The following is a 24,048-nucleotide window of genomic DNA, read 5'->3' as shown; positions in this document are numbered from 1 at the left end:
GGACTCATTTTGCCCTATGCAGGTACAGAGAGGAAATTAAAAGGAAAGTAAAAAGGAGAAAGGAAGGAGGGTCAAAGAATCTGGACATTCTTTTAACTTAAAGAAAAAAAAAAAAAAGACCAATAATCCAGAACTATCCTTTAAAAAAAAAGAAATACTTAGGAAATAACTGCAGTATTTTTAAATGTCAGAAAATATTAGCTAACCCTTACATAGTACTTACTAGTGGCCACCACTATTCAAGAAAGGAGACAACATTAATTCAGTAAATACAGACAACATTATGTGGTAGATAAAATATTTTAATCCTCATCTTACAGATAAAGGAACTGAAATACAAAGAGATCAAGTAATTTGCCTGAGTTTACACAACTAGTAAATGAAAAGTCAGGTCTGGCGCCCACAGAGCCTGGTTCTGAGATCCCTGCTCTTCGCCACTGCTCTGCGGAATGAGATCCTAGAGACCCATGCTTGCGGCTGTGTCTTCAAGAACAATGAGCAGAGAAAGCTAGGCAGGGGAAGATGGGTGTGAAACTTTGGGTGTCAGGGTATGCGTGTCAGGGTTGGAGGTACTCTCTGGCAGAGGGAAGAGGTGAGTGAGAACCAGCTGGCTGGTATCAAGCGGCATCTGAGTTTACTGCTGTGCCCATATCTACTCTGGACCCAAAGTTCTGTATGAACTGTGTATACCACAGCTCACCCTTCCCAGAAGCCTAAATGCCACTTCCCAGAATGGAATCCTCTGTGGCAGGAAGGGGAAAGGGAATTACATCAGAGTCGGGGTTAGAAAGTAAGCTATTTTCTCCTCAGGAGAAGGAAAACTGAACCAGGGGCTGCAGTGCGGAGTGTACTGTAGGCCAAGCAGGACTGGCTCAATGTACCCTGGTCACAGAAAACGTAGGTGACTAGAAAGCAAACACAGAACCCTAGACCAGAAACGCTCTGGGAAAAGAAGGGGGCATCTCTCAACTGGAATGAACCTTCATGGCGTTTTCAAAAGAAAAAAGAATTTCTAAGAAGTGAAGGCACCTATTTCTAAGTACTTTAGGGACCAGATCAGGGCAGACCTTCCACAACTCTTTTCAGATTTCATACAGTATCAGTAAAGCTGTTCCCAAGCTTGAACACATCCCTAACTTTCACCTGAGGAGGCTAGAACGTGTTTTCAGATTCCCTGGAGAGTGACTTATCAGATGCCTCTGGAATACGAGCGGGACTGTTTTGTCAAGTATCTCATCGTAGAGCAGCTTAAACTCCTACTCTTTCCCAGCTGTGCCGGGCCCCTGGCTGCCAGTGGGATGAGAGGTGGAGCTCTCCAGAGATCCGCAGAGTTGCTGTGTGTCTTTGCTGAACGGAGTTCAGCTTTCAGGAGAGAGAGAATGATTAACCTTCAGCTTAGTACCTGAATTCGTCTAATTTTTGCAAAAGGAAACATAGATCTCACAAGAATTAGCTTTTGCTCACTGTGAGCGTAAGTCATCAAGGCATGTAGATTCTGTTAAAGGCACATGTGGGCCCCACTTCTGGGACTCGCTGGATCAGCCCCAGTCACTTTCTATGGTGAAGCCAGATTTTTTGCCAGGTTGACTATGGAAATTCAGAATGCACACCACAAGAGGCAGGCAGGCCCTGTTCTGTTAAGCATATCCCTCCACCCAAACATTTGTCCAAAGAGGAAAGCTCCTTCCCTTAAAAAAAAAAAAAAATTATTTGTAATTGAAGGATAATTCCTTACAATATTATGCTGGCTTCTGGCATACATCAATATGAACCAGCCATAGGTACACACAGGCCCCTTCATCCTGAACCCCCCTACCATCCACACCCCATCTCCCCTTCCGAGCCATCACAGAGCCCCGGTTTGTCTCCTGAGTCAGACAGCAAATTCCCGCCAGCTATCCATCTTATGTCCAGTAACGTACATGCTTCCCTGCTATTCTCTCCATTCATCCCACCCTCTCCTTCCCCCCACCTTCACTTTTTAAAATGGCCTTTTGTTATTGACAACTTTAGGGACTACTGCTTGACGCAAACTCTTTATAGCAAAGGGAAACTAGACAATCTAAAGAGGACCCTGTTTTCCAAAATTCATTTCAGTCAGTAATAACAAAACGGCTAGAGTTTAAAGCATCTCACTGGGCCTCCATAAAGACAGAGATATATAGAAATGACTCTGAGGACATAGATGTGATCAAAGGAACAACAGACTATTATGGCATCTTAATATGAATGTTTTAAGCCTTGAGACATGTTTTTTACTCCATCACTAAGTTATGAAACACAGTTTTTGGCTGCTTTGAGTAATTAGAAGGGTGTTTTTCCCATAAGTCCCCATGTGTTGATAGTAAAAACATCTGTCCTACATCTGCCAAGAGTAAGAATGCACACACTGAGGAAAATTGCTTTTGTTCATGAACAACAAACCTTCAATGACATTCAACAGAAAAAAAAAGATCTAAGCTTTTATTTTGTTGAAATTATGTTTCTGATTTCTGGTATTGCAAAGGGAGTATTTAAAAATGTAAATTGATTCACAGTGGTCCTGTTAACTGAGGCCAGCTGTGCAAAGGAGGACTACACATCGTTTGGTCTCATGTTACTCTTGTTTCCCTTCCCCGGTTTCCTCCATAGCCACCCTCTCAGCAAGAAACATACTCTACTATCTGCTCATGTTGTTAAAGTCAAAGTGAAGTCGCTCAGTCGTGTCTGACTGCTTGCAACCCCATGGACTGTAGCCTACCAGACTCCTCTGTCCATGGGATTTTCCAAAGAAGAGTTCTGGAGTGGGTTGCCATTTCCTTTTCCAGGGGATCTTCCCAACCCAGGGATCAAACCCAAGTGTCCCACATTGCAGGCAGAAGTTTTACCATTTAAGCCACCAGGGAAGCACTTTTTTCATGTTGTTAAGGTGCAAGTTTCATAATTTATGGATCCCTGGGAGAAAATGCTTCCAATGTTTCATAGATGAGAGATCCATCTTTTAATTTATTAAAATGAAAAAAGAAAGTACAAAACCTAAAACCTGGAAAATGTGTTTTTCAATATCTACCTGCATTGATCAGCATTTCAACAGAGAAGCAGAATCATTGGTGCATAAATACATGTATTCGGCTCGATCCTGTGCAACTGCGGGAACTGGCGGCACAGTCGGCATGTGGCACAGTCAGCATTGTTGGTGGGGCTGGTCCTGGAGCATGAAATCCAGAGGCCGGTGGTCAGGGGGGGAAGATGGAAGTGATGCGGGAGAAGGAAGAATGGACTGAAACCTGGGAGGCTGAGGCTGAAGCCACGAGGAAGGGTAAGAATCTGTCTGAGGCTCTCAGCCCCAGCCAACGTCTCATGTGAGTCATGGGGCGTCCTACAGGGGGAGCCCGTGAGCGCCACCACAGAATAAACACGTGCCTTACCCAGGCGGTGGCGAAGCTGAAGGAGCAGGTGCGGCTGGGCTGGCCTCGTGCGCCTCCGTTTCCAGCCCGGGGCTGTCACGGGAGCTGGTGTCGAGTTTTCGGGTGCGTGAGCAGAAGCGGCACATGGGGCCCAGACCGACTTTTCAAGTATAAAAACAATATGGCTCCTGCTAACTTCCACCTTCAAATTTCACGAAAAAAATGCTTCTTAGAGATTTAGTATGTAGGAACTATGCAAGAGAGGGCATTTCAGGAAACACAGTTCCAGCTCAGCAAAGGTGAAAAACACAAATCTGCTTACCCTAAAGAAATATAGTCTCATATGCTCAAGGAATCAGGTCCAGAACATGCATGTTACAGTGTCTCTATTAAAAATTGGAAATAATTCAAACGTCCCTAATTCCTGACCTATTTCCATTTGATCCTGAAGGAGATAAGTCCCAGGTGTTCATTGGAAGGACTGATGCTGAGGTTGAAGCTCCAATACTTTGGCCACCTCATGCGAAGAGTTGACTCCTTGGAAAAGACCCTGATGCTTGGAGGGATTGGGGCCAGGAGAAGGGGATGGCAGAGGATGAGATGCCTGGATGGCATCACCAACGCGATGGGCATGAGTTTGAGTAAGCTCCAGGAGTTTGTGATGGACAGGGAGTCCTGGCGTGCTGCGATTCATGGGGTCGCAAAGAGTCAGACATGACTGAGTGACTGAACTGAACTGAACTGATCCATTTGAAAGTGAAAGTCACTCAGTCATGTCCAACTTCTTGCACCCCCATGGAGGTGCCATGCCAGGCTCCTCTGTCCATGGGATTCTTCAGGCAAGAATACTGGAGTGGGTAGCCTTCCCTTCTCCAGGAGATCTTCCCAACCCAGGGATTGAACCCAGGTTTCCTGCATTGCAGGTGGATTCTTTACCAACTGAGCCACCATGGAAACTCATATCCATATAAGGCATACTGCAGTTCCAACAGATGAGGCTGAGCCACATCTTCATGTGGAAAGAGTTCTATGCCAAATTATTGGATGTGAAAAGAAAATGTTATACAGTATAGTAGCAGGTTTTCAGCTCAGTTCAGTCGTTCAGTCATGTCTGACTTTTTGTGACCCCATAGACTGTAGCACACTAGACCTCCCTACCCATCACCAACTCCCAGAGCTTGCTCAAACTCACATCCATCAAGTCAGTAATGCCATCCAACCATCTCATCCTCTGTCGTCCCCTTCTCCTCCTGCCTACAATTCTTCCCAGAATCAAGGTCTTTTCCAATGAGCCAGTTCTTTGCATCAGGTAAACAAAGTATTGGAGCTTCAGCTTTAGCATCAATCCTTCCATTGAATACACAGGACTGATTTCCTTTAGGATTGACCAGTTTGATCTCTTTGCAGTCCAAGGGACTCTCAAGCGTCTTCTCCAACACCACAGTTCAAAAGCATCATTTCTTTGGTGCTCAGCTTTCTTTATGGTCCAACTCTCTGACAATCCTGAAAGCTCTACCTTTAAAACATAAAAAATGTGGAAAGAGTTCTATGTCAAATTGTTGGACGTGAAAACAAAGTGTTATAAACTATAGCAGCATGCTTTTTAAAAATATATAATGCAAAATACTGCTTAATAGCTCCATGGGTACCTTTGTTCATATATATGTCAGAACCTGGAGGAGGAAATGGCAACCCACTCCAGTATTCTTGCCTGAAAAATCCCATGGACAGAGGAGCCTGGTGGGCTTCAGTCCACAGAGTCACAAAGAGTCAGACACAACTGAGTGACCGAGCAGGCACTGAGCACGCATATATGAGATCCTCTTGTTATCACAAGAGATGTAGCAATTTTAAAAAACCCTTTGCCTCAGAGAGCTTAAAATGTAGTTGAGGAGATAGACAATAAAGGTATGTATATAAACAAAATAAGTCATGGCTTAGGTGGTGGAAAATGCAACCTGGAATAGAAAGCTGGGGAAAAGAACAATGCACATTGCAGGTGATTGAAAGTTTAAATGAGGAGGCCTGGGAAGGCCTCACCAAGAAGATATTTAAGTAAAACTTTGAAGGAGATGAGAGAGCCAGCAGTATGGCTATTCTGGGGGAGGAAGGGATGTTCTAGACAGAGAGAGTAACAAGTACAAAATTCCTGGGACACGGTGTGTCTAGTGTGCAGAAGGATAAATGATTGAGGGGGAGAAAATCAGATCAAGTGGAGCCTCATAAGTCATAACACAGACATCGGACTTTACTCGGGCATTGGAAGTCTTTGAACAGTTTCAAGTAGGGAACTTAAAAATTAGAACAAACCATCCTGGCTGCTGTGTTGAGACCAGACTACAGAGAGACCAGAGGGAACACGGGCACCAATTAAGTCGCTACTACAATAATCCAGAGGAGACATGGAGTGGAGTAAAACATACTCAGAAGCCAATCACTTCAGCATCGCCACCTGGGCCCAAGTGGCTGAAGTGACTGGGTTCTGAGTATGTTTTAAAGGTAGAGCTTGCAGGATTCTCTGAACACTGGAAATGGGCTGTGAGAGAAAAGACCCAAGGGCTACTCTAAGTAGAGCTTCTTAGCCTGAGCAGTTGAGGCAGGGGGAGTCTTGACAGGAGATGAGTTTGGGGGAGATGAGTATGAGACAGCGACTAAATGTCCTAATGAGGATGTCAAGTGGTTTCTTGTCTTTTTGACATCAAAAATCATCTTGGAATCATATTAAAGCTAGGCCTGGTTGCTTGTAGCTGAAACTTACGAAGGACATGGCTGCAAAGTTAACTGGCTTATGTGTAACCCCCGGAATTTCAAAGAGTATTTCTAAGCCACCACGTTTATACTCGAGAAATATGGTGATATGGCTGACCTTCATTTTTCAATCATCTTGCTTATGCCCTCCACCCTTAGCACACAATCCTCTTGCCAACACAGGGTATGTGGGTTCAGTCCCTGGTCCCGGGGGATTCCACATGCATCACAGCAACCAAGTCCATATGCCACAACTACCGAGCCCATGTGTCAGCTAGTGAAGCCCATGCACCCGAGAGCCTGCTCTCCACAACAAGAGAAGCCACTGCGATGAGAAGCCCAAGCACTATAGCAAAGAATAGCTCCTGCTCACCACAACCAGAGAAAGCCCACAAAAAGCAGTGAAGACCCAGCGTATCCAAAAGAAATAAAATAAATAAAAAATAAATTTTCTAAAATATGGATGGATGGTATGAATAGCAAAAACACTTTAAAAATCAGATTCTTATGTCAGTTTTTAATTTTGTACTGTCAGTTATTTAATTCACAGACAGTTGTTTCCATTAATAAGAGAGAATCGGCTCATCTTCCTTTTCTTTTCTTTGGTTCCCACGTGTGAGGGACTGCGAGACTCAATAAATCATTATATATTCTACATGCAATTCTCCTGTGACAGCCTTTCAAAAAAAGAATTAGGAAGCTTGAATATTAAACGCCACCAATCCATGACTAGGATAAAGTCAGTTTCAAGGATAAAGACATTTTCAACTTGAGTAGTTGTACAAAAACAATTTCAACAATAAGGCTTTGTTATTCTGTCTAATTTATGAAGAAAGTCATTGCTTTCCAATAACTTCACTTAAAAAGAGAGTGTATGTTTACACACACACACATATATACATATTCTGTCACACATATACACACACATCACTGAATTGAATGTCAATGGCTTTTTAACTAAGATAAAACACAAGCTTTTACAGAGAATACAAGGAAAGCTAGCCTGCTGGTAATGTTCTGAAGGCTTCCCTGTGGCTTCTACTTTTGCATTAGTATTGATTTGTCAGATTTAAACTGTCATCATCATCAATGGCACAAGTCTTTGTGTGAATATTATTAACTCACACTAAACCCTGTATTTCAAATTATAAGCCAATCTAACTGAACAGCTCTTTTTGTGGGGACTGTTAAGATTATGCATATATTTAGAAATGATAGATTATTTTTTGCCCATCAATTTCTGTGCATTTATTAATGAAGCCCCTATAGTATGAATGGGGCGCTGGTAGTAAAGAAACTGCCTGCCAATGCAGGAGACTTAAGAGACATGGGTTCAATCACTGGGTTGGGAAGATCCCCTGGAGGAGGGCATGGCAACCCACCCCAGTGTTCTTACCTGAAGAATTCCATGGACAGAGGAGTCTGGAGGGCTACAGTCCATAATATCGCAAAGTCAGACACGACTGAAATCACTTAGCACATAATGTGAATAGTTTGAAAAGCACACAGAACTATCATTCTTGTTGAGAACACATGAATATTTACTTAATGTTGTTAGGTGTGATAATGCATTTTAGTTATGCTGCAATATACCCATATTTTTAGGGTACACTATGGTGTGTGTGATGCTTAAAATACTTCACAGAAAGCCATCAATAAAGTATGTGTGCAAAAATCTTGATAGTCTGTGATGTGGAAATAAAAGTTCATGAACCATACTCTCTCCCGTGCATGTTTGAAATTTTTTATAATAAAACATAAAGTCCACTTGCTTCTATCAGTCAACTCTCTTTTTTATAAATAATAAAATGAAACTCCCAACACAGAAATATAATTTCTTAATGCTGCTTCCTTTACTGATGAAAATATGTTCTGATGTAGGCAGCAAATCTAGGTTGACTGTGTCCACAGAGAGGGTAGGAGAACTAACATCTGGGGAAGGGTACTTTTTTCCAGTTATTTTAGTTGTGGTAGCATTTGATCTATGGGATTCTGTGCAGTTTCTCTATTTCTGATGGAAGAACTGAGACTTATAAAGAGGTTAAGTCACTTGACAAATTCACATCAATAATAAGTGCTGAAGTTGGGGGTGAGAATCTAGAAAGTGAAAGTGAAGTCGTGTCCAACTCTTTGCGACCCCATGGACTGTAGCCTACCAGGCTTCTCCGTCCATAGGATTTTCCAGGCAAGAATACTGGAGTGGATTGCCATTTCCTTCTCCAGGGGATCTTCCCAACCCAGGGATTGAACCCGGGTCTCTAGAGTGCCTCTAAATATTGCTGTGTCTTAACCAGACTTCTGGGTCTTTTGTGTGAATTTCTGAAAAAAATTGATATCACCACCATCAATAAGAAATGAAAATACAATTCTGATCATATGTCCTTGCTGGTAAAATACTTTTAAATGCTTCCTTATTAGCAAAGAGAGCAAAAAGCCTTAGAAGGCTCACCAGGTAGGCTCTTAAATGGCTCCAGCCTTGCCCATCCAACTTCAATCCCCATGAGCTCTTCCATTCATACTCTGATGATTAATTTTGTGTCAGCTTGTCTGGGTCATGGGGTGCCCAGATATTTGGTTAAACACTATTCTGGGTGTGTCTGTGAGGGTGTTCCTAGATGGGATTAATATTTGAATAAGTAGAATAAAGCAGATTGCTCTTCTTGGTGGTCTGCAGCCAATCCTTGAAGGCTTGCATAGAAAGAAAAGACAGAATAAGAGAGAGTGTGCTCTCTCTTCCTGAATGTTTTTGAGTTAGGACATTGGTCTTCTTTGGATTTGGACTTGTACTGGAATTAAATCATTGGCTCTCTTTGTTCTTAGGTTTGGACTCAGGCTATAGCCATACCATTGGTTCTTCTTGGTCTTCAGCTTGCTGACTGCAGATCTGGGACTTCTCAGCCTTGAAATCTATGTGAGTCAACTCCTTATAGTAAATCTCTTCATATATTACTGGTTCTCACAGTAAGACAGATCTTGGTACTGAGCAGTGGGGTGCTGCTATAAGAAATGCCTACAAATGGGGTAGTAGATTTGGAACTGGTAATGAATAGAGTCTGGAGGAGTTTTGAGATGCATACTAGAAGAAGCCAATGTTGCTATGAAGGGACTTTTAAAGTTTAATTTTTGAGGGCTCATAAGAAGAGAAGAGACCTGGAGGGGAAGTTTCCATCTTCTTAGAGAATATACAAATAATTATTCACAAAATGATATAAAAATATGGACATTAGGGGCCATTTCTGGTAAGGTTGTGATAGGAAAGAAACTTTAAAGGGACATTGCCAAAATTATAAGTGTAAATTATACATAATAGCCCGTCTCTGGCAACCCTGCCTCTCAGGTGTTAAACCTTAAGCTAACATATCTTTGTTTAGCTCACAGAAAAAAACTTCCTGACCTGGCCTGGGGGCAGGAAGGAAGAAATTAGCACATCCCCTCTGAGTCTGGTCAGAACCAGGGCTTTACTCTCTCTCTTTTTAGTATTAAAAAAAAGGGCTTCCCTGGTGACTCAGAAGGTAAAGGATCTGCCTACAATGCAGGAGACCCAGGTTTGATCCCTGGGTCAGGAAGATCCCACCCACTCCAATATTCTTGCCTGGAGAATTCCATGGACAGAGGAGCCTGGCAGGCCACAGTTGGTGGGGTTACAAAGAGTCAGACATGACTGAGCAACTAACACTTTCACTTCTTAGTATAAAAGAAGCCTGAATTCTAACTTGGAGAAGACAGTTCTTCGGGACACCAGTCCACCATTTTCTTGGTCTGCTGGCTTTCTAAGTAAAGTCACTAGTCCTTGCTCCAGCAATCTGTCTCTCAATTTATTGGCCTGCAGTGCAGTGAGCAGTACAAGCTTGGACTCAGTAACAAGGTCTCAGATGGAAACATGTTATTGGAAATTGGAGGAAGGGCAATTCTAAGAATTTGGCTGAACTGTGTTCGTGTTCCAATGTTGTGTGGAAGGCAGAACTTGCAAATGATGAAATTGGATATTTAGCTAAGGAGATTTCTAAGCAGAGTATTAAAGGTGATTCCTCCTGAGTGATTCTAAAAATCAGGAAGAGAGAAGAAATAAATAATGAACTGTTCATCAAAAATGAACCAAAACTTTAAAATTTAGATAGTATTCATCCTGGCCATATTGCAAAAAAAATAAATAAATAAACCATTTTCAGAAGAGAACACCAAGGGCTGGATTATCACACAATAAATAAATTATTATAAAACTTATTTGAAAAGACCCTGATGCCGGGAAAGATTGAAGACAGGAGGAAAAGAGGATGACAGAGGATGAGATGGCTGATGGCATCACTGATTTGATGGACATGAGTTTGAGCAAGCTCTAGAAGTTGGTGATGGACAGGGAAGCCTGGCATGCTGCAGTCCATGGGACTGAAAAGAGTTGGATGCAATTGAGGGACTGAACTGAAAGAGATTATGGGATTATCTGAGCAATGACAGTGCCAGGTTGGATTAAAAAGAGGATAAAGATAGGGAATTCTAGTCAGTGCTATGAGGGTGGGGTCTTCCAGAGCCAAGAGGACAGAGCTACCTGGAGCCTCTGGGATAACATCCCTGCCCAGCAAAGCTTTTAGCAGTGCAACCCTCGGGGAGCAGTGCCGTGAGAGCTGGACTCCTGCTCCGATGGATCTGGAAGGTGGGTCATTAAACCAAAGAGGCTTAATCCTGAGTCTTGGCATCTGATGCAGTTTACCTTGCTGGGTACTGGATTGCTTGGGACCCATCCCTGTTTCTTCTTCCCGATTTCTCCCTTTTGGACTGGAAATGTTTATCCCATGCAGTCTCACCATCGTACTTTGGGAACACAAAATCTGTCAGGTTCCACAGTGTGACGTTATGATTTATACTAGGATAAATCATTTCTGGCACAGAGCTACTAAAATTCTTGGAATTGTCTGTGTAAAAGTGATATGGTTGTCTCTTGCTACCTTAGTGAGGTGACTTTTGGATCACACTCACACCTAAGGATTGTGGTTGGTTACCAGTGAAACCAATGCCGTGGTAGAGGGTAGATCTTTGAGTCCCACCCCATGGTTTTCCAGGGAGAGAAGAGGAGCTGGAGGTTAAATCAATCACCAATGATCAATCATGCCCATGTAAGTTCAGTTCAGTCACTCAGTCAAGTCTGACTCTTAGTGACCCCATGAATCGCAGCATGCCAGGGCTCCCTGTCCATCATCAACTCCCGGAGTTTACTCAAAGTCATGTCCATTGAGTCGGTGATGCCATCCAACCATCTCATCCTCTGTCGTCCCCTTCTCCTCCTGCCCTCAATCTTTCCAAGCATCAGGGTCTTTTCCAATGAGTCAGCTCTTTGCATCAGGTGGCCAAAGTACTGAAGTTTCAGCTTCAGCATCAGTCCTTCCAATGAACACCCAGGACTGTTCTCCTTTAGGATGGACTGGTTTGATCTCCTTGCAGTCCAAGGGATTCTCAAGAGTCTTCTCCAACATCAGAGTTCAAAAGCATCAATTCTTCGGTATTCAGCTTTCTTTATGGTACAACTCTGACATCCATAATGACCACGGGAAAAACCATAGCCTTGACCAGACAGACCTTTGTTGACAAAGTAATATCTCTTGGTCATTACATGATGTCCATGTAATGAAGCCATCAAAACCCAAAAGGACAGGGTTCAGAGAGTTCCTGGGTTGGTGATCACAGGGAGACTTGGCGAAAATGACTCATCTGGAGGCTTCTTCCCTTTCTCACATACTTTGCCCTACACATCTTTCCCATCTGGATATTCCTAAATTACATCCTTTTATAATAAACTGGGGCTTCCCAAGTGGTATGAATGGTAAAGAAACTGCCTGCTAATGCAGGAGACATAGAGATGCGGTTCAATCCCTGGGCTGGGAAATCCCCTGGAGGAAGGCATGGCAACCCACTCCAGTATTCTTGGCTGGAGAATCCCCATGGACAGAGGAACCTGGGGGCTATAGTCCATGGGGTCACACACAGTCAGGCATGACTGAAGCAGCTTAGCATGCATGCATGCACCCTTGATATAATAAACTAGCAATCTAGTAAGTAAAATGTTCTTTTTGAGTTTCATAAGCCCCACTAACAAATTAATTAAACCAAAAGAGAGGACTGTGGGAACCTCTGATTTATAGTCAGTCAGTCATAAGCACCCGGGTTCAATTCCTGGGTTGGGAAGGTCCCCTGGAGAAGGGAATGGCAATCCACTCCAGTATTCTTGCCTGAAGAATCCCATGGACAGAGGGGCCTGGTGGGGGTTCATGGGGTCACAAAGAGTGGGACACAACCAAGTGACTAACACTTTAGCTCCTTTCGCTTTAGTCATAAGTACAGGTAACAACCTGGACTTGTAAACTTCATCTGAAGTCCAGGGAGGGGGTCATGAAACCTCTACTCTGCAGCCAGTGAGCAGGCTAAAACTACAGCTAACAACCTGGGCTTGTTACTAGCATCTGAAGGTATAGTGGGGGGCAGCCTTGTGGCACTCTACCCTTAAACTACCTGCACACACACACACACACACACACACACACACACACAGGAAATTGGATTTCAAAACATTTTGCACAGGTTTACAGCTGGGGAGAATTTTGCCTCAGGATGAACTTTGCATTGGGTTTCACCTATGCCTGCTTTAGATGTTATTTAAATGAGACTTTAGACCTTAGACTTTAGAGTTGATGATCCAGGACTCTGGGAGCTGTTTGGGTTGAATGAATGTACTTTGCATCCAAGGAAAGACATGAATTTTAGGGGAAGGCAGAGTGTTGTAGACCAAAATGTGTCCCTTCAAGAGTCACGTATTGAAGCCCTAACCCTTGATGCGATGATATTTGGAGATGGGGCTTTGGGGAGATAATCCGGCTTTGATGATGTCATGAGGGTGGTGCCTTCATGATGGAGGTAGTGTTCTAATGAGAAGTAAAGAGCTCTTACTCTCTTTCCACCCAGTGAGGACACAGCAAGAGGGCAGCCATCTGCAGGGCAGGAAAAGAAAACTCACCAGAGTCTGATTATGCCGGTCCCCTGACCTCGGAGTCCCATCCCCCAGAACTCTGACAAAGAGATTTCTCCTGTTTGAGCCACCCAGTCTGTCGAGGCAGCCCAAGAAGACTAAGACACCCACCTACCTTCTGGCCATGCGCTCTGTTGTTCCTCTTGTACACGCCTTCCTTCTACTTCAAATGTCCTGATCCTCTGAGAAAAACCCACTCGTTCTTCAAGATTCAGTTCAAATGACACATTCTCTGGGAAGTTTTTTAAACCTCCCAGAAAAGGTTAAATGTTCCTGCTACCATGCTACCATCACCTCTGTATCAAAGTAGGCAGAGTACTTGTCACTGAACTGCTGTAAAGGTAACTCATATATTATTTTCATTCTACTTGTCACAATTCTTATGATTCTTTAAATCACAGGGTCTGTACAGCAGGCAGTGTGGAACTAGTAGACCAGGCAAGAGGCAGTGGAGGCCTGAATTATGCTAATGAAGAAGCAATGAATAGAAGGAACTCATGCCCTGGAGAAGGGAAAGGCTACGCACTCCAGTATTCTGGCCTAGAAATTCCATGGACTGTTTACTTCATGGGATCACAAAGAGTCGGTCACGACTGAGCGACTTTCACTTTCAGCTTCATGCAAGGGAGGTTGGGGAAGATGCTCACCTTTTAATCTCATCCAGACATCCTTTCTTTTTCTACTAATTTAACCACCACCTGCTCCTTTCCCCACCCCTGAACAGACATAAATGATTCCCTACTTACCTAAAGAATGTTTTTAGTTTCCTGGATCTCTCTGCTTCACTTGACACTGTTAAGCCCAGCCTCCGTCCCTTGATTTCTGGGACACTGCAGGATCTGGCCTTCTTCCCCGGCCATCATTCTGACTCCCTTTGATTTTGACTACTCAAGGGTTTCCCCAGGATTTAAAAGTTCTTTTCCCGGGCCCATTTTTCTCCCTTTATAGTCTCTTTACATATCTACCATCTTGATTTCAATTACCATTGAATGATGCTCACATCTGTTTCTCCAGCTTCAAACTCATTTATCTAGCTACCTGTTATTTGAATGTCCTGCAGACAGCACAGTCTTGCCATGCTCCAAACTAATTAGTAAAACCTCCAATACAGATGTTGCTCTTATCCCTACATTATTTATCCCTGTTTGTGGCTATGCCATTCAAACAAGATAGAACTCTGTGTCATCCTTGATGCCTTTCTTTTTTTTTTTTTAATTGGAATATAGTTGCTTTACAACATGTGAGTTTCTGCTGCACAGCAGAGTGAGTCAGCCACGTGCATACATGCATCCCCTCCCTCGGGGCCCTCTCGGCCCCCTCCACCCCTCATCCGGGTCACTGCGGAGCCCTGAGCAGGGATCCCTGTGCGATGCAGCAGGCTCCCACTAGCTGTCTGCTTTGCACGTGGCAGCCCACATCCGTCAGTCCCAGGCTCTCCATGCCCCCACCACCCACCTCGCGGTGCCCACACACCCATTCCCTATGTGTGTGTCTCAACTCCCGCCCTGCAAATAGGTTCAGCTGTACCATTTTTCTAGATTCTTGATGCCTTGCCTAACATTATTTCCCATATATCTGTCAGAACCCGCAAATTCCTTGATTCCTTCCTTCCCTACACCACCATATCCAATCAGCCTCAGATTTTTCTCTGATCTAAATTCTTAAACACGTCTCAAATCTACTCCTTTCTCTCCAAATGTAGTAAATCCTTGTTAAAAGAAAGTCTCTCTGCTCACCTCTGTTTCAGCCAGCCTAGACTTCTAATTTTTCTGCTTCTGTCATCCTCTCCTTCAAATAGACCTATCACACAGCCTCCAGCACAATCAGTCTAAAACTCATACATAAGCCTGCCTGAAACTCTTCCATGACACCGCAAACTATTGGGGAAAAAAATCCAAGTTTTTAGGATACGGCGTGATGCTTTCCATGATCTTGTCCAGTGGCTTTTAAACTTTTTTTTTTAATAAGGTAAAAGAAACATTTATACTATGACTCAGTATAATAATAACTGAAACCATACTTACCTTTACTATGTGTAATTTTGATATCAATTCTATTTTATTTTTAACTGTCAGCCCATACTGAATTGAAAAGCATGGGTCTAGAATCCACCTACCTCTAGAGTCTCAACTTGCTACTTCCTAACACATTCATGATACTTGAGGAACACCAACATAAGTATGAATGAATAAACAAATTAACGATCTTTCAGAGGTATATAACATTTAAAGATATTGAAATTTTATTGTTTTTAAAAACCTAAAAACGTTGGAGAGTGGAAACAAATAATTAAAACTGTGCTGTAGACTAAAAAGATTTGAAATTCACAATCAAGCTGTGCACAGTTATCTTTAGCCATGTAACAAAATCTTTCCAAAGCTAAGTGACTCAAAGGAACATGAGTTATAATTTCTCACTGATCTGTGAGTTGGCTAGGTGGTTCCTCTGCTGGTTTCACCTGCACTCACTCACAAAGCTGCCGTCAGTTGAAACAAAAGGTCCAAGCTGACTTCTCTAAATTTCTGGTGATTGGCTGACTCTCTGCTAATGTGCAGAGAGTCAACCAATCACATGACCTCTCACCTTCCAGAAATTAGCCTGGCTTCTTACATGGAAGTTTTAAACTAGGCTGACTTCTTACATGGAAGTTTCAGGGCAGCAGCTAGGAGGGCAAAGGCAGAAGTTGTAAGACCTCTTGAACCCTGGACTCTGAAGTACACACAGCGTCACTTTCCTCAAAGCAAACCACAAGACCAGTGCATTTTCAAGGAGTGAAAAATACAGTCTTCCCCAGGCTCCTTAGTAATTAACTTTCCAGATCTCCTAGTCCTATTGCTCAACTCCTTTTGTAACCAGGTATCCTTCTCATTTTCCTTTTGTCTTTTCCACTGTGGCATCCATAATCTAAGAATGAAGAGCATGGATTATGTTCCTGAATATGAAGAGAGATATGGGGAGTAGAAAGGCAAGGAAACTTCTTTAAAACAAACAAACAACCATCAGTTGAAATCCTATTTACCTAGGGATTTTTTATGTTGGAATTTGACACCTTTAGTTTGGGGAGTGCATATGTGAGTTCAGATACTGCAAGCTTCTGCAGACTGTGTTAGGGTCATTTGCTTGGAGAAGAGTTACTCCTTGAACACTGAGGCCAAGCTTATTTTTTCTTTGAACTTCAAGTTTTTACTCTTATAATTTCATTTTTAATTTTTATTATAGTATAGTTGATTTACAATGTTGTGTTAGTTTCAGGTGTACAACAAATTGAATCAGTTATACATATACCTATATTCACTCTTTTTTCAGGTTCTTTTTCCATATAGGTCATAGAATATTGAGTAGAGTTATATACAGTAGGTTCTTATTATTAATATTTGTTTTATATATGTTAGTGTGTATAAGTCAATCCCAATCTCCCAATTTAGAAGCCAGACTTTGGAAGTATTCATTCTTGATTTCTCCTTCCTCATTAGACCTTCCTCACTCAGACTGGCTCATCTGATATCATTAAATGTTCACAGTAATTGAGATCACTTCTTGTCTTACAACCTGTCTTACAGCTTGGCCTCCAGTGAATGCTGTACGTACAAGTACAGCCAAAGAGAGTTTGTGCACGGCCTGATGAAGCCAGCCTCTCAGCATCTGCTAATTTTGCCTACAGCTGTGATAAAAAGAACAGATTTAGCATAAATCTCTGAAAACAGGGCAAAAGCAAAATGCTTGCCAAGTACCTTCTCAGTGATCACAGGTTATTTAACACTCCCTGTTTCAATCAAAATCTATCTCAATTTCTGAAAATGTTAGATTCTCTGTTATAGAACCATATCTGAGATGCCCAGTTATGAATATCTGGTTGATTTTTCCTTTTAAATTAATTCAACTGCCAACTCAACCAGTTGAAATGCTAAACTCTCAATAAAATCTGCCTTTTCCTTTTATTTAAGCAATGCATAAAGAAGCACTATAAGAATCTAATAGAAGTTTGAGTCAGAGAGCCTTTATGAATTTCACTTTTATTTAGTCACTAAATATTGTCTATTATTTGTTTACAAAATAGTATATAGTGAACACCTGTTCTATGCCAAGCACTGTTCCAAGTATTAAGGAAAAACAATGAGCAAAATGAAATTCCTGTCCTCTTATAACAGATATCTTTTGAGAAAGTGCAGCAGATACAAAAATCAATCCATTTCTTAGATTCCAGTCTTCAGGCACTTTCAGAGACCAGCTAGAAAATGGCAAGTGCTATCAGAGCAAACCAAATATGCCTTGGGGCTTTAGAAGAAGCAGTTATTTCTTCCAAGAGGCACAACGAGAAAAAGGTTCAAGCCTCTAACTGAACTTGAAGTGTGGATAAGACATATACTTGCAAGTGAGGTGGAAACGATGTCCAGGGCAAGAGAAGAGCAAAGAGCAAAGAGCCAGAGTTAGTGAGCTGACCCATGATTCCATATGGCCAGCACTTGGTTCCAAGAAGGGAAACGGTAGAAACAACAGTTAGAAGGGTAAGTGGTGGCCCAGGGTTAATCACAACCTGTGAGGCCTTAAAGACTCAAAAGGAAATGATTTGTTGATTTCCTCCAAGAAATAGGTCATTTAAAATGATCCAAAGATTAAAATCAACACTCCCAAATTCTGATTTTGCTTTCCTATGATGGCTTCTGTAATAAAGACCCTGACTCTATTTTTGATGTTTGATCACAGACACCTTTTAAGTTTCTTTATTCCTTTATTCTTCCTTTATTCCTTTATTCCTCCTGCCCCCTGCCCTTAATCTGGGCAAGGTGTTCCTTCTTTGGGCACCAGTGGGAAGATTCAAACCACACAAGAAGGAACCCTCATCCTGACCCCACCTTCTAACATCCATTAAGACTCTAAGACTCCTTCCCCTGCTCTCTGAGTTATTTCAGACCTGCCTGGGAGCTTAGTAACAAATCATTTCATAAACTTTGGGTGTGTGTGTGGCATCGTCTGTCTTGACATCAAACCAGATGTTGGATGGGGCCCATCCTGTTATCTATGGAGTATCTGCAATCGCTATCTTGATGCTCTTTTGAAAAGGGGGTAATAGTTTTTAAAAACAGTTTAAGGCTCTGTTTTGACCATTAGGAGTCACAGCAGTTTGAGGACAGATCATAGCAAGTCTTAGGCGCTAAGGTCATTGGAATTTTACAACTCTTTTCTCTGTAGCTACAGGTTCCACACTTCTTACAGTTAGATGAACTATTTGAATATTACACCTACCCTAAATACACATTAGACGCTTAATGGAAGAATATCTCAGCAATAGTTGCTGTAGATCTTTTGATAGCAGAAAAGTAAATCGTAAAATAATACATGGTAGAAATATGCACTTCACCTAAAATGAGTAATAGTGGAATTTGAGCAAATTTTAATTTTTTTGGTAACTGTTTATTAAGCACTTATCACTTGCAGTGCACTCTACTTGTCCCTGAGTATATAGAAACTGGTTTGGGGCGGGGGGGTGTTGTTTGTTTTTTTTCTGTAGTTACTTTATATGCAAGCCTAACACATGCATGCAAACAGGTGCACCTCAGGTGGTTAATTTGCCTAACCAAAGTTGAAATGAATCAATGAATGATGAAAATGAATTAATTGTCACTTAGCCCATAATGAGTCACTTATACTCAAGCCATTCAGAGGGAATTAAGCTCTATTCTGGAATGCATTTCATGTATAAGTTATTCCTTGCAGAAAACAAACTGCATTGAAAAAATTTTCTAAAAGCTGTTGATTCTAGATGATGAATAGCATTTTTCTAAACTACCAAATGAAAGCTATTATGAGGCTACTAACATGATTCTCATAATTAAATATATTTGACAGCCTTACTCAGAGCATTTTATCACCAATGGTATGTTACATCTTTTTGAGAATTTACTGGCTTTGTGGGATGAACACTTTTAAAATATAAAATACTTTAAATTTTATTTTCAATACTGCAATCTGGAAAAGAAAGTGCTATCATTTGTAAACATATTGTCAAAGGATGGTTCTCAATTGCTATTAGAAAGATGGACAGGAAAACTGGACAAAGGGACAGAGAGATTTAATTAAGTGCAGAAATTAATCAAGATGTCAGACATCTTCACATATATGCTCCTGGGAAAATTTTAGTAGGTTTTCTCTCTGTGAATCCAAAGTTATTAAATCATTATCAAGAATGAAAAGTACTATATGATTATGCTAACTTTAGTTCCAAAATAAAATATAAGCATTGAAAGAGAAGCCTAGGTAATACCACCAGGATGTGTGGCAATACAAGAATATTTACTTCAGGATTGAAAGTTGAGTTGCTTAACACTAAAAAATTGATATTGTCAAATCACTTATCAAGATTCCATCAGAAGTGGAAAAAGCTGTCAAAACTGACTCAAGCCATTTGTTTCACAGACTGAACTGACATATGGAAAGCATGTAAGTAACATGCCATTACCACTTCCAATACTAATTCTAACACAGAATAATTGCCACCCATTTTATGAGAAATCTCTCTCAGGTGCATGTATTTCTTAAAAAGAAGTGGTAATCCTTTGACAAAAGCGTCCTTAAAGTGGATGTATTCTTGTCAAAGATGCCTTAAAGCAAAGAAACTGAAAGAGAGCAAGAATCTAGATAAACGAACCAAACGAGGCTGAAAACGTATGTAATCTTTTCAAATAGATGTAAATTGTGCTACAGAACAGGCTACATTTCTTCACACCATTTCAAATTCCTAAAGCCAGAAGTCCCTTTTAAGTCTGCTAAGAACTGTCTTCAACTTGTGTAAAGGGACCCAAGGTCAAATATAAACAAAGACAGAACTCTGTTCCTGTGTTTGGGCCTTTAGGCAATGGTCACCTTGCAACCTCAAATTCATAAAGCATTCTTTCAACAACGTGCGAAGTGTGTGCTACGCACCTAGACACTTGAAATACATCTGGAAAACAGAATGACAAAGATTTCTGAACCAACACGCTTTCAAACTTGGATTTCTATGACCGCTCCCACCTCTGCAATGAGTATTTCAGTTTCCACAAACTGGCACGTCTGTCTTCCTTACACTCAGGGCAGGTTACCTCATCTCTTATCCCTCAAAACAATCGGGAGCCATGAAATATAAACTCACTCAACTGCCTGGGCCCAAATCTGCTCCCTCACCCTTCCACCTGTTACAAATCCCACCACCTCTAAACTTCCTAGAATCTTAGGCTGGTGATGTCTCTCTTTATCCTGTGTCCTAAATAACTCTCTCCTCGCTGAATCCTTACTATGAGTATTTGTGTTGGATCTAAACCACAACTCCCTATTTAAAATAGGTGCACATGTGTGCACACACAGACACACACATGCTCACACACCAAGATTCCACCTTACCTTTAGCCACTACCTTCACTTCTCCCAAAGTCAAACTTCTTGTAGGTATAAAATTCCTACTCTTCAGCTTCCTTATTTCACCAGTTCACTCCTTCAATACATGCATTGCCCTCTCCACGTCACTAAGATTATTTCTGATAAGAGCTTTGATAACTTTTACACTATTTAGTATAATTAACACTTCTCAATTGTCATCTTACTTGAAGTCTCAGACATGTTTACTGCCTTGAAATCCTCTCTTCCCTTGGCTTCTGTCACATTATTGCACATCTTCTAATTTACCTCCTCCTTCTTCTCACTCACTTTTCCAATTTCGTTTTCCTTTCTTACTTGCTCTTTAAATACTGGAGAGCCTTGGAACCCAGTAAAGCCCTCATCTTCCTCAAACTCTTCTCTCTACCCATCAAACTCACTCACTGCCACAGTTTAAAATGCAACCACTAAAAATAAAATAAGATAAAATAAAATAAAATGCTACCACTATAATGGAGACCTCAGATATTATAGTTCTACCCTCAGATTCAATGTGTTCAAATCAAAGTCACAATTTTTCCCTCCAAAACCTGCTGTACACCATTTGATGTTAGCATCATTATTTTCTATAACTGTTACTACTTTTGCCATAATTATCTTGCTTTTCAAAGACCTTTTTTTGATTTTCCATATTACATCAAATCCTCTCAGTATATGCTCTCCTAGCATCCCAAACTTTCCCTTTATTGGATTTAACTCAACTATGATTAACTGAGTATTATTTATATTGAATAACTGAATATTATCCAATATACAAAACTCCAAGCTCCATGAGGGTAAGTACCACATTGTTCATCACTGCATAGGCATGCACAGTGTGTGTCTGCCAGAGAGAACATTCATAATATCACACGCCATTAATTTATTTTTTGTCTTAAATATCTTTAAAGTGCTCTTAAAAGAGCACTCATGGGCTCAGTCACTTAGTCGTGTGAGCCTGGAGACCCTGGAGACTGCAGCCAGCTAGGTTTCTCAGTCCATGGGATTTCCCAGGCAAGAATACTGGAGTAGGTTGCCATTTCCTTCTGCAGGGGATCTTCCTGACCCAGGAATGGAACCTGTGTCTCCTGCATTAGCAGGCAGGTTTTTTACCACTGAGCTACCTGGGAAGCCCATAAAGAACGCCTAGCCTATTACTATAACTGACTTAACACTCTTGTGTAGAACTTAAGAAGTAATCTGTTTCCTAGTGTCCTGTGAATTGAATTGTGTCCCCTAAAAACAAATGTTAGATCCTGGTACCTGAGAATATGAATTTATTTGGAAATATGATTGTGACAGTTATAATCAAATTTAAGATGAGATCATCAGGCTGAGCCCTAATCCAACAGGACACAGCTGGTGTCCTTACAGAAGGGGAAATTGCACACACATATACATACACAGGAGAACACTCTGTGAAGACACAGAGGGAAAATGACCATGTGAAGACAGAAGCTGCAAGTAGAGTTCCACTGCCACGAGCTAAAGGTCAGCTGGGGCTACCCAAAGCTGGAAGAGGCGAGGAGGCATCCTCCCTGGAAGACTTCAGAGGGAGCATAGCCTTTCCAACACTTTGACTTCTGGCTTCCCCAAAACCATGAAAAAATAAACTTAAGTAGTTTTAAGCCACCCACTGTGTAGTACTTTCTTACTGAAGCCCTAGGAAACAAACACACGCTAAGGTGCTAAGTTGCCTCAGCCGTGTCTGACTCTTTGCGACCCTATGAACTGTAACCTGCCAGACTCTTCTGTCCGTGGGATCCTCTAGGCAAGAATACCAGAGTGAGCTGCCATGCCCTCTTCAGGAAACAAATACAGGCCCTTAAAAAAAAAAAAAGTCATTTAGAAGCAGGTAAACTGAAACCTTAGGCAACTGGACAGACAGCAGAATCATCTTTGCCTCTCAGCTATCTTTCTTGCCTTTTTGCCTCCATTATATGGGGCTGGCCAAAAAGTTCATTTGAGTTTTTGTCCAATCTTAACCCGAAAGAACTTTCCAGCCAACCCAATACATGAGACTCACTGATGAGTGATCCAGCTATGGAGCCCTCCAGATCCTGCACCCAGCTCACCGAGTGATCAGAACTTTCCATCCAGGGAAACAGTCCTCACGGCTCCTTGGATAATGCCCAATCAATGGAGAAAGTTAGACTGGCTCTTAAAAATGTTGTTTTATAGTAGGATATTTTATGCATTGTTTGCTCCTTCACTGAAAAAGAAATGTATCCTTATAATGCATTCAACACAACTGATTATGGAATAACTAATTCAATATTAAACAGCATTCTTTCTTTCTGCCAGCCAGCAAATCATGATGAGTCTGAAAATGCTTAAAAGTCCAGCTCAGAGAAGGGTGTTTTGTCACCTGTGTTTTTTAAAACATGCAGCAATAATATACATTCAGTCAACTGGTAGGAAAGTGCTTGTCCTGTCAGCTTTTGTATGCTTGGTGATTACAGAACTGCCAACATTATTATTCTTGCCAGTTCCCACGACTGCTTGACAACCTCTTATCCATTTGCATTTTTCAGTGATTTTCCAACAGTGTAATTGGGAAGCTTTATGATTACACAAAAGTGGAAGGCTAGAGAAATCTATGGATACTGTCTGTATTATTCTGAATTACTGTAGCTGCAGTCTTATTACCTCTGATAGGCTTGAATCCAAATATAATCACAGTCATTTGTTAAATATGAATTACACTGTAATATGTGTATTTTGATAGGCTTGGCACAGTAGCATTAAAATAAAAAGATGATCTTGTTATTTCTACCCCCAAAAAAGAGCTCAAGAAATACTCTTACGCTACCCTTTGAAATACATTTATAAAATTTTCATGATATTTTCATTGTTAAAGGAGCAAAACATTAACTGAGAGTTAAAAATTCAGAGTGTTTTTTGGACTGAATCTTATATGAACAAAATATCTAATGATAATAATAGAGTGAACTTCAAAACTCAAAAGCTCTTGAAGGATTCTGACAAAAAGACATTTCTACTCTAAGAAAGCCTCTATATGAGCCACTTTCATCAGTGATTTTTTCATAGGTACAAATATATTGGTATTCTCCTCAGAAGAATAAGGTTCTTAAAAACAGAAATAAAAGTACTGTTCCTCATGAAACATTATACAATCTTAGAAAAATTAATTCAGTTCCATCCAATTTACCTAAAATTGGGTCTTACTTGAAATTCCATCATCAAGTACAGAAAAGTGCTTATATGTTTGGATTAGAAAACTGCATTTGTGAACATGCAGGAGTAACTCCAGGGACCTGTATCAACTCATTTGTTCACTCACCTCTGCAGGTGATGACTCGTTTGCCTTACACAACCTTCCACTGCAAAATTATGAGTATAGTGGTTCCAAACTTATGAATCTTTGACCCTTGGGAAGCCATTAATTTATTAAAACATATCTAAAAACCCATATGCATCCCAGCATTTTCTTTAGAAAGAATAAATACAAATAATGTTTCAAATGTAGATAAGCCTGCTATATCTATT

At 41.2% G+C, this 24,048-nt stretch overlaps 1 pseudogene; it reads left to right on the top strand.

Annotated features, from left to right (window-relative positions):
- Positions 1-10,640: 10,640 nt before the first annotated feature.
- LOC139034860 (14-3-3 protein eta-like) overlaps positions 10,641-24,048 on the top strand; it is a 38,530-nt pseudogene continuing 25,122 nt past the window's right edge.

The sequence above is a fragment of the Odocoileus virginianus genome, chromosome 4 (genome assembly GCF_023699985.2).
Source record: "Odocoileus virginianus isolate 20LAN1187 ecotype Illinois chromosome 4, Ovbor_1.2, whole genome shotgun sequence".
NCBI classification, from domain to species: domain Eukaryota; kingdom Metazoa; phylum Chordata; class Mammalia; order Artiodactyla; family Cervidae; genus Odocoileus; species Odocoileus virginianus.
The sequence above is the reverse complement of the archived record's forward strand: the minus strand, read 5'-3'. Positions and strand labels throughout refer to the sequence as shown.